This window comes from Eptesicus fuscus, chromosome 3, assembly GCF_027574615.1.
Source record: "Eptesicus fuscus isolate TK198812 chromosome 3, DD_ASM_mEF_20220401, whole genome shotgun sequence".
NCBI lineage: Eukaryota > Metazoa > Chordata > Mammalia > Chiroptera > Vespertilionidae > Eptesicus > Eptesicus fuscus.
The window spans coordinates 112,417,351-112,423,610 of NC_072475.1; the positions used below are offsets into that span (position 1 = coordinate 112,417,351).

Consider the following 6,260-nt stretch of genomic DNA (forward strand, 5'->3'; position numbering starts at 1 on the left):
TGATATTGGGAAGAAAAATCTCACCAAGTCCAAAAACCTCAGAGTCCAAAACAAGATAAACCCCAAAAGACCCACACCAAGACACATCATAATTAAATTGGCAAACACCAATGACAAAGTAAGAATCCTAAAGACAGCAAGAGAGAGACAGAAAGTTACCTATAAGGGATCTCCCATTAGACTAGCGGTTCTCAACCTGTGGGTCGCGACCCCTTTGGGGGTCAAACGACCCTTTCACAGGGGTCGCCTAAGACCATCAGAAAACACATATTTCCCATGGTCTTAGGAACCGAGACACTGCTCCTCCATCCATCTCCAGGAGGGTCTGCCCACATGCAGATAAGCCCACATATGAGTACCCGGCGTGATGACATCATCGTGCTAACCCCATCACATACACCCCGTACAAATACAGGTGTATGTGACAGGGTTGGTACCATAATGTACTTATGCAGACCAGTCACACATGTGTAGAGAGCAGCTACTGTGTAGAAAGCAGCTACTGTGTTGAAAACAGCAGTATTGGAGGTAAAACAACACTTCATGAATTACAATTACTGGGTAAACGTAAAATCATGTACTGTAAAATCATCAACTACTTCAAAAAAAAAAAATCTGTACCATGGGAACTTAATCTGGATGCTGATCGGTCTTTTTATATTCAGCTGTGGTTGATGTGACTACTGCCCCCTTGTGATAGTAACAGGTATGTAAAAAAAAAGCACAGAGAATGGTAAATCATAGGAAACTTTAATGAACTGTATTGACTGAACTATGCCATGTATCATCTTTTGTATTATTAAAGCTATTGTTATATATTACTTTCATTAGCAAACCATCCCATGACAATGAATTGTGTAGAGAAGAACGTTAAGAAAAGAAAATATAGTGAGGATTTTTTACAGTATGGTTTTACCTCAATAATTACAGCAGGAATTGAGAAACCGCAATGTGTTATTTGTTGTGAAGTTCTATCAGCCTAATCTATGAAGCCAAACAAACTAAAACGCCATTTTGATAGCAAGCATCTGAGCTTTGCCGGCAAGGATACCAACTATTTTAGAAGCAAAGCTGATGGACTCAAGAAAGCCAGACTTGACACTGGTGGCAAGTACCACAAACAAAATGTAGCATCCGTTGAAGCTTCATACTTGGTGGCACTCAGAATTGCCAGAGCTATGAAACCTCACACCATAGCTGAGGATTTACTGTTACCAGTGGCCAAAGACATTGTTCGAGTTATGATCGGAGACGAATTTGTTACAAAATTGAGTGCAATTTCCTTATCTAACGGCACTGTCTGCAGAAGAATCGATGACATGTTTGCTGATATTCTTGATCAGGTAATCCAGGAAATTAAATCTGCTCCACTTCCAATATTTAGTATCCAGCTTGATGAATCTACAGACGTTGCAAACTGTTCACAGTTACTGGTTTACGTGAGGTATATTAATGATGGCAACTTTAAAGTTGAGTTTCTTTTATGCAAACCTCTTGAAATGACAACTACTGCATGTGATGTATTTGACACAGTTGGTTCATTTCTGAAAGAGCATAATATCTCTTGGGAAAAGGTTTGCGGTGTTTGCACAGATGGTGCTCCAGGTATGCTAGGATGTCGATCTGGATTTCAACGTTTGGTACTGAATGAGTCACCAAAAATCATTGGAACTCACTGTATGATTCATTGGCAAATATTAGCAATGAAGACGCTGCCACAAGAGTTACAAGAAGTAATGAAAAACGTCATAAGTTCTGTCAATTTTGTAAAGGCGAGCACTTTAAACAGTCAACTGTTTTCGCAACTGTGCAACGATTTGGATGCGCCGAACAATGCTCTGCTATTTCACACTGAAGGGAGATGGTTGTCGAGAGGAAAAGTTTTAAAACGTGTTTTTGAGCTTCGTGATGAACTCAAAATGTTTTTTAATCAGAAAGAAAGACCGCAGTTCTAAGCACTTTTCAGCGATAAAAGTGAACTGCAGAAAATAGCTTACTTGGTTGACATCTTTGCCATCTTGAATGAGTTAAATTTATCACTGCAAGGACCAAATGCAAAATGCCTAGATTTGTCTGAAAAGATCTGATCATTGCAAATGAAACTTCAGCTTTGGCAAAAAAAATTGGATGAAAATAAAATTTACATGTTGCCTACCTATCTGCTTTCTTTGAGGAACATGACATTGAACCAGACAAAAGGATTATGATGATAATTTCTGTGAAAGAACACTTGCATATGCTTGCAGACGAAACTTCATTGTACTTTCCAAATCTACCCAACACCCCATTTGCACTTGCCAGAAGCCCATTCACAGTTAAAGTTGAAGATGTTCCTGAGACAGCACAAGAGGAGTTCATTGAACTTACTAACAGCGATGCAGCAAGAACTGATTTCTCTACAATGCCAGTTACAAAGTTCTGGATCAAGTGTTTGCAGTTATATCCTGTTCTGTCTGAGACTGTGTTGCACCTTCTTCTTCCATTTCCAACAACATATCTTTGTGAAACAGGGTTTTCCAGCTTGTTCGTTATCAAGTCTAAATACAGAAGTAGACTTGTTGTGGAAGATGATCTTCGTTGTGCTCTTGCAAAGACTGCCCTGAGAATTTCTGATCTGGTGAGAAAGAAGCAATCTCAACCTTCACACTGACGTTGGCTTTTTGCGCATACTGTCGCAAAATGTGGCAATGTAGTTTACTGTTGTTATATTAAGACTGTTACCCATGCTACACCATGCTTCAAGACAAAATTTCATTTATTTGTAATTAGAAATAAATATTTCACAATATGTAATTACATATTGTTTTTGTGTAATCACTATGCTTTAATTATGTTCAATTTGTAACAATGAAAATACATCCTGCATATCAGATATTTACATTACGATTCATAACAGTAGCAAAATTACAGTTATGAAGTAGCAACAAAAATAATTTTATGGTTGGGGGTCACCACAACATGAGGAACTGTATTCAAGGGTCAAGGCATTAGGAACATTGAAAACCACTGGACTAATGCATCTGGGAACCTCATATTCTTATGGAACCCTTTTATGTACATACTAGAGGTCCAGTCATGAATTTGTGCATGGGTGGGTTCTGGCCAGCCCCGCACCAATCAGGGTGGATTGGGGCTGGGCCTGTTGGGAGGAGGAGATGGCAGGAGGTTGGCCAGCTAGCCCACCACAATTGATTGGGGCCTGATCAGGGCCGGGCTGGCTGGGGGAAGGGGCTTCGGGCAATTGGCTGGTGAGCCCGCCCCCTGATTGGGGTTGGGGAGCCTACTGAGGGCAGGGCTGGCCATTGAGAGGGGTTGTGGGTGGTGGGCCAGCTGGTCTCACCCCCAAATGGGGTGGGGGTGCCAATCAGGGGCCAGCAGCCTGGGGGAGGGGCCATGGGTGGTTGGCTGGCTGGCCCTGCCTCTGATTGGGATGGGGAGGGCCAATCTGGGGTGAGGCTGGGTGGGGGGGAGAAGCTGTAGGAGATTTGCCGGCTGGCCCTGCCCCCTATTGGGGTAGGGGAAACAATCAGGGCAGGGCTGACTGAGGGGAGGAGTTGCACGCTGATCAGGGTGGATGGGGGACCATAGGGGTCATAACTGGCTGGGGGAGGGGCTGCAGGAGTTTGGTGGGGTTGGTGGGGGGGGAAGGAGAGGGCATTTGGCCAGCTGGCTTGCTCTTGATCAGTATGGGAGAGTCCAATCAGGAGCAGGCTGGCAGGCGGGAGGGGCTGACATCCCTCTCGCAATGCGGGACCGCTGGCTTCTAACTGCCCACCTGCCTGCCTGCCTGATCATCCCTAACCAGCATGCCGGCCTGCTCACCCCCAAGTGTCCCCCCCACACTGGCCTTCTCATCCCAAACTGACCCACCTACTGGCCTGATGGTGCCCAACTGCCCACCCCCCTGCCAGCCTGATTGCCCCCAACTGCTCCCCCTGCTGGCCTGCTTGCCCCCAACTGCCCCCCCCCACCAGCCTGATTGCCCCCAACTGTCCCTCACTGCCAGCCTGCTCACCCCCAACTGCTCCCCTGCCACCCTGCTCGGCCCCAACGGCCCCCTGCCAGTCTGATCACCCCCAACTGCCCTCCCCGCCTGTCCTGATTGCCCCTAACTGCCTCTGCCTTGGCCCCGCCAAAATGGCTTAGTCCGGGAGGACATTCGGAAGATCTCCCAGAAGGTCTCCTGGTCTAATTAGCATATTACCCTTTTATTAGTATAAATAGAGGCCTGGTGCACGGGATGGGGGAGCTGGCTGGTATGCCCTGAAAGGGGTCCTGGATCAGGGTGGGGTCCCCTTGGAGGGTGGGGCTGGCCTGGGTAAGGAGCCTGGGGTGGTTTGTGCAGGCCATCCATGCCCTCATTGGGTTGGGGGTCTCTGCTGGGTGGCGTGGCCAGCCTGGTTGAGGGCTGAGGGCTGTTTTCCAGCTGGCCACACACCCTTTGGGGTGGGGGTCCCCGCTGGGGGGCATGGCCAGCTTGGGTGAGGGGCTGAGGGCTGTTTGCAGGCTGGCCACACATCCATCGGGGTGGGGGTCCCCACTGGTGGGCGTGGCTGGCCTGGGCTAGGGGGTGATGGCTATTTGGAGGCTGGCCATGCCCCCATCAAGGTGAGGGTCCCCGCTGGGGACAGGGTGGGCCTGGGCAAGGGGATGATGGCCATTTGAAGGCTGGCCACACCCCCATCGGGGTGAGGATCCCTCCTGAGCAAGGGGCTGAGGGCTGTTTGCAGGCTGGCCATGTCCCCTTCAGGGTGGGGGTCCCCACTGGGGGTCGTGGCCAGCCTGGGTGAGGGACTGATGGCCGTTTGCAGGCTGGCCACACCCCATCACCAGTTGGGGGGCGTGGCCTGCCTGGGCGAGGGGCTGAGGACCATTTGCAGGCTGGCCATGTCCCCATTGGGGTGAGGGTGCCCGCTGGGGGGCCTGGCTTGCCTGGGCAAGGGGCTGAGGGCCGTTTGGCAGCAGTTTGCAGGCCAGCTAAGCCCCTGGCTTTGTCCAGAAGGACATCTGTAAGGTCTCCAGAAGGTCTCCTGATCTAATTAGCATATTACCCTTTTATTAGTATAGATAGATGTAGTAAATCCAGTCATTTTCTCCTGTTACTCTGCCTCATGTTAATTTGATTAATATGTGGGCAACTGGAGGGGAGGGTGACCCCCTGCAACAAGAGAACCAGGAGCACAGGCAAGGAAGAGAGAGCAACAGAGGGAACTCCTTTCTTTAGAAACTTAAATATCAAACTTTCCCGTGCTTGCAATGGCCAGGCCTATATGCCTACTCTGGTCAATGCCTTATTCCCAGGTATGACTGACAGACAAGCACCTTCCCATACTCCACCCAGACTTTATTGGGCATGCGTCTATATTTCCCTTTACTCCTTTCCAGTTAATTAATCAGTAGTTTGGTTAATTATTATGGCATCAGTTTCAAGCACTAAAATGATGACTGGAAGCCTATATATATGAGTTTTATAAATTTTAATTTAATTTTTAGTTCATTTGTTTGTTTTGTTAATCCTCACCCAAGCATAATTTTTCATTGATTTTTTAGGGAGAATGGAAGAGAGATGAAAAGACAGAGAGAAACACATTGATTGGTTGCCTCCTGCAGAAGAACCAACCAGGGCCTGGGCCAGGGAGGAGCCTGCAACCAAGGTATGTGCCCTTGACTGGAATCAAACCCGGGACCCTTTGATCCACAGGCCAACACTCTATTCACTGAGCCATACCAGCTAGGGCTATATACATGATTAATATTAACAGCTTTTTGGCTTTATTGTAGCATGATCAAATTAATTATATTTTATTGAGGATCCCTCATTCAGCACAGAGGACTTTTTCTTAAGCCAGGCAATTTTCCCAGAAAGCAATTTTACAATCTCTTGCCTGGGAAAATCACCTGGCTGAGAGCATTCTGGGAACCAAGCAGAGGAAGTATAGGGTAAGGATCTCATAATTCATTATGCAGCCTTTCACTTAATTCCTGTAGTTCTGGTATGGCTCATCACAGCTTTTCAGATGTGTTTGGTATTTCCCAAATCAGAACTTATATCTGTAGGTTCATTTAACATCTGTAATGAGAATTTACTCCAGTCTTCTTCAAGTGTTGGAAAAATGTAATCATATATAATTAAGAAAGTGATCTGGTGGTCTGATACTTTCAAGATTTTCAACTGATGTTCCTTTTCTTTCAATCTAACCCTATATCCTGTGTCCTGAGGTCCCTGATACAATTAACTCTTTTGCCTTTTGGGCATCCTT

At 46.9% G+C, this 6,260-nt stretch overlaps 1 pseudogene; it reads left to right on the forward strand.

The window, feature by feature from the left end:
• Positions 1–449: 449 nt before the first annotated feature.
• LOC103304190 (zinc finger BED domain-containing protein 5-like) lies at positions 450–2,780 on the forward strand (annotated as a pseudogene).
• The last annotated feature ends 3,480 nt before the right edge of the window (positions 2,781–6,260 follow it).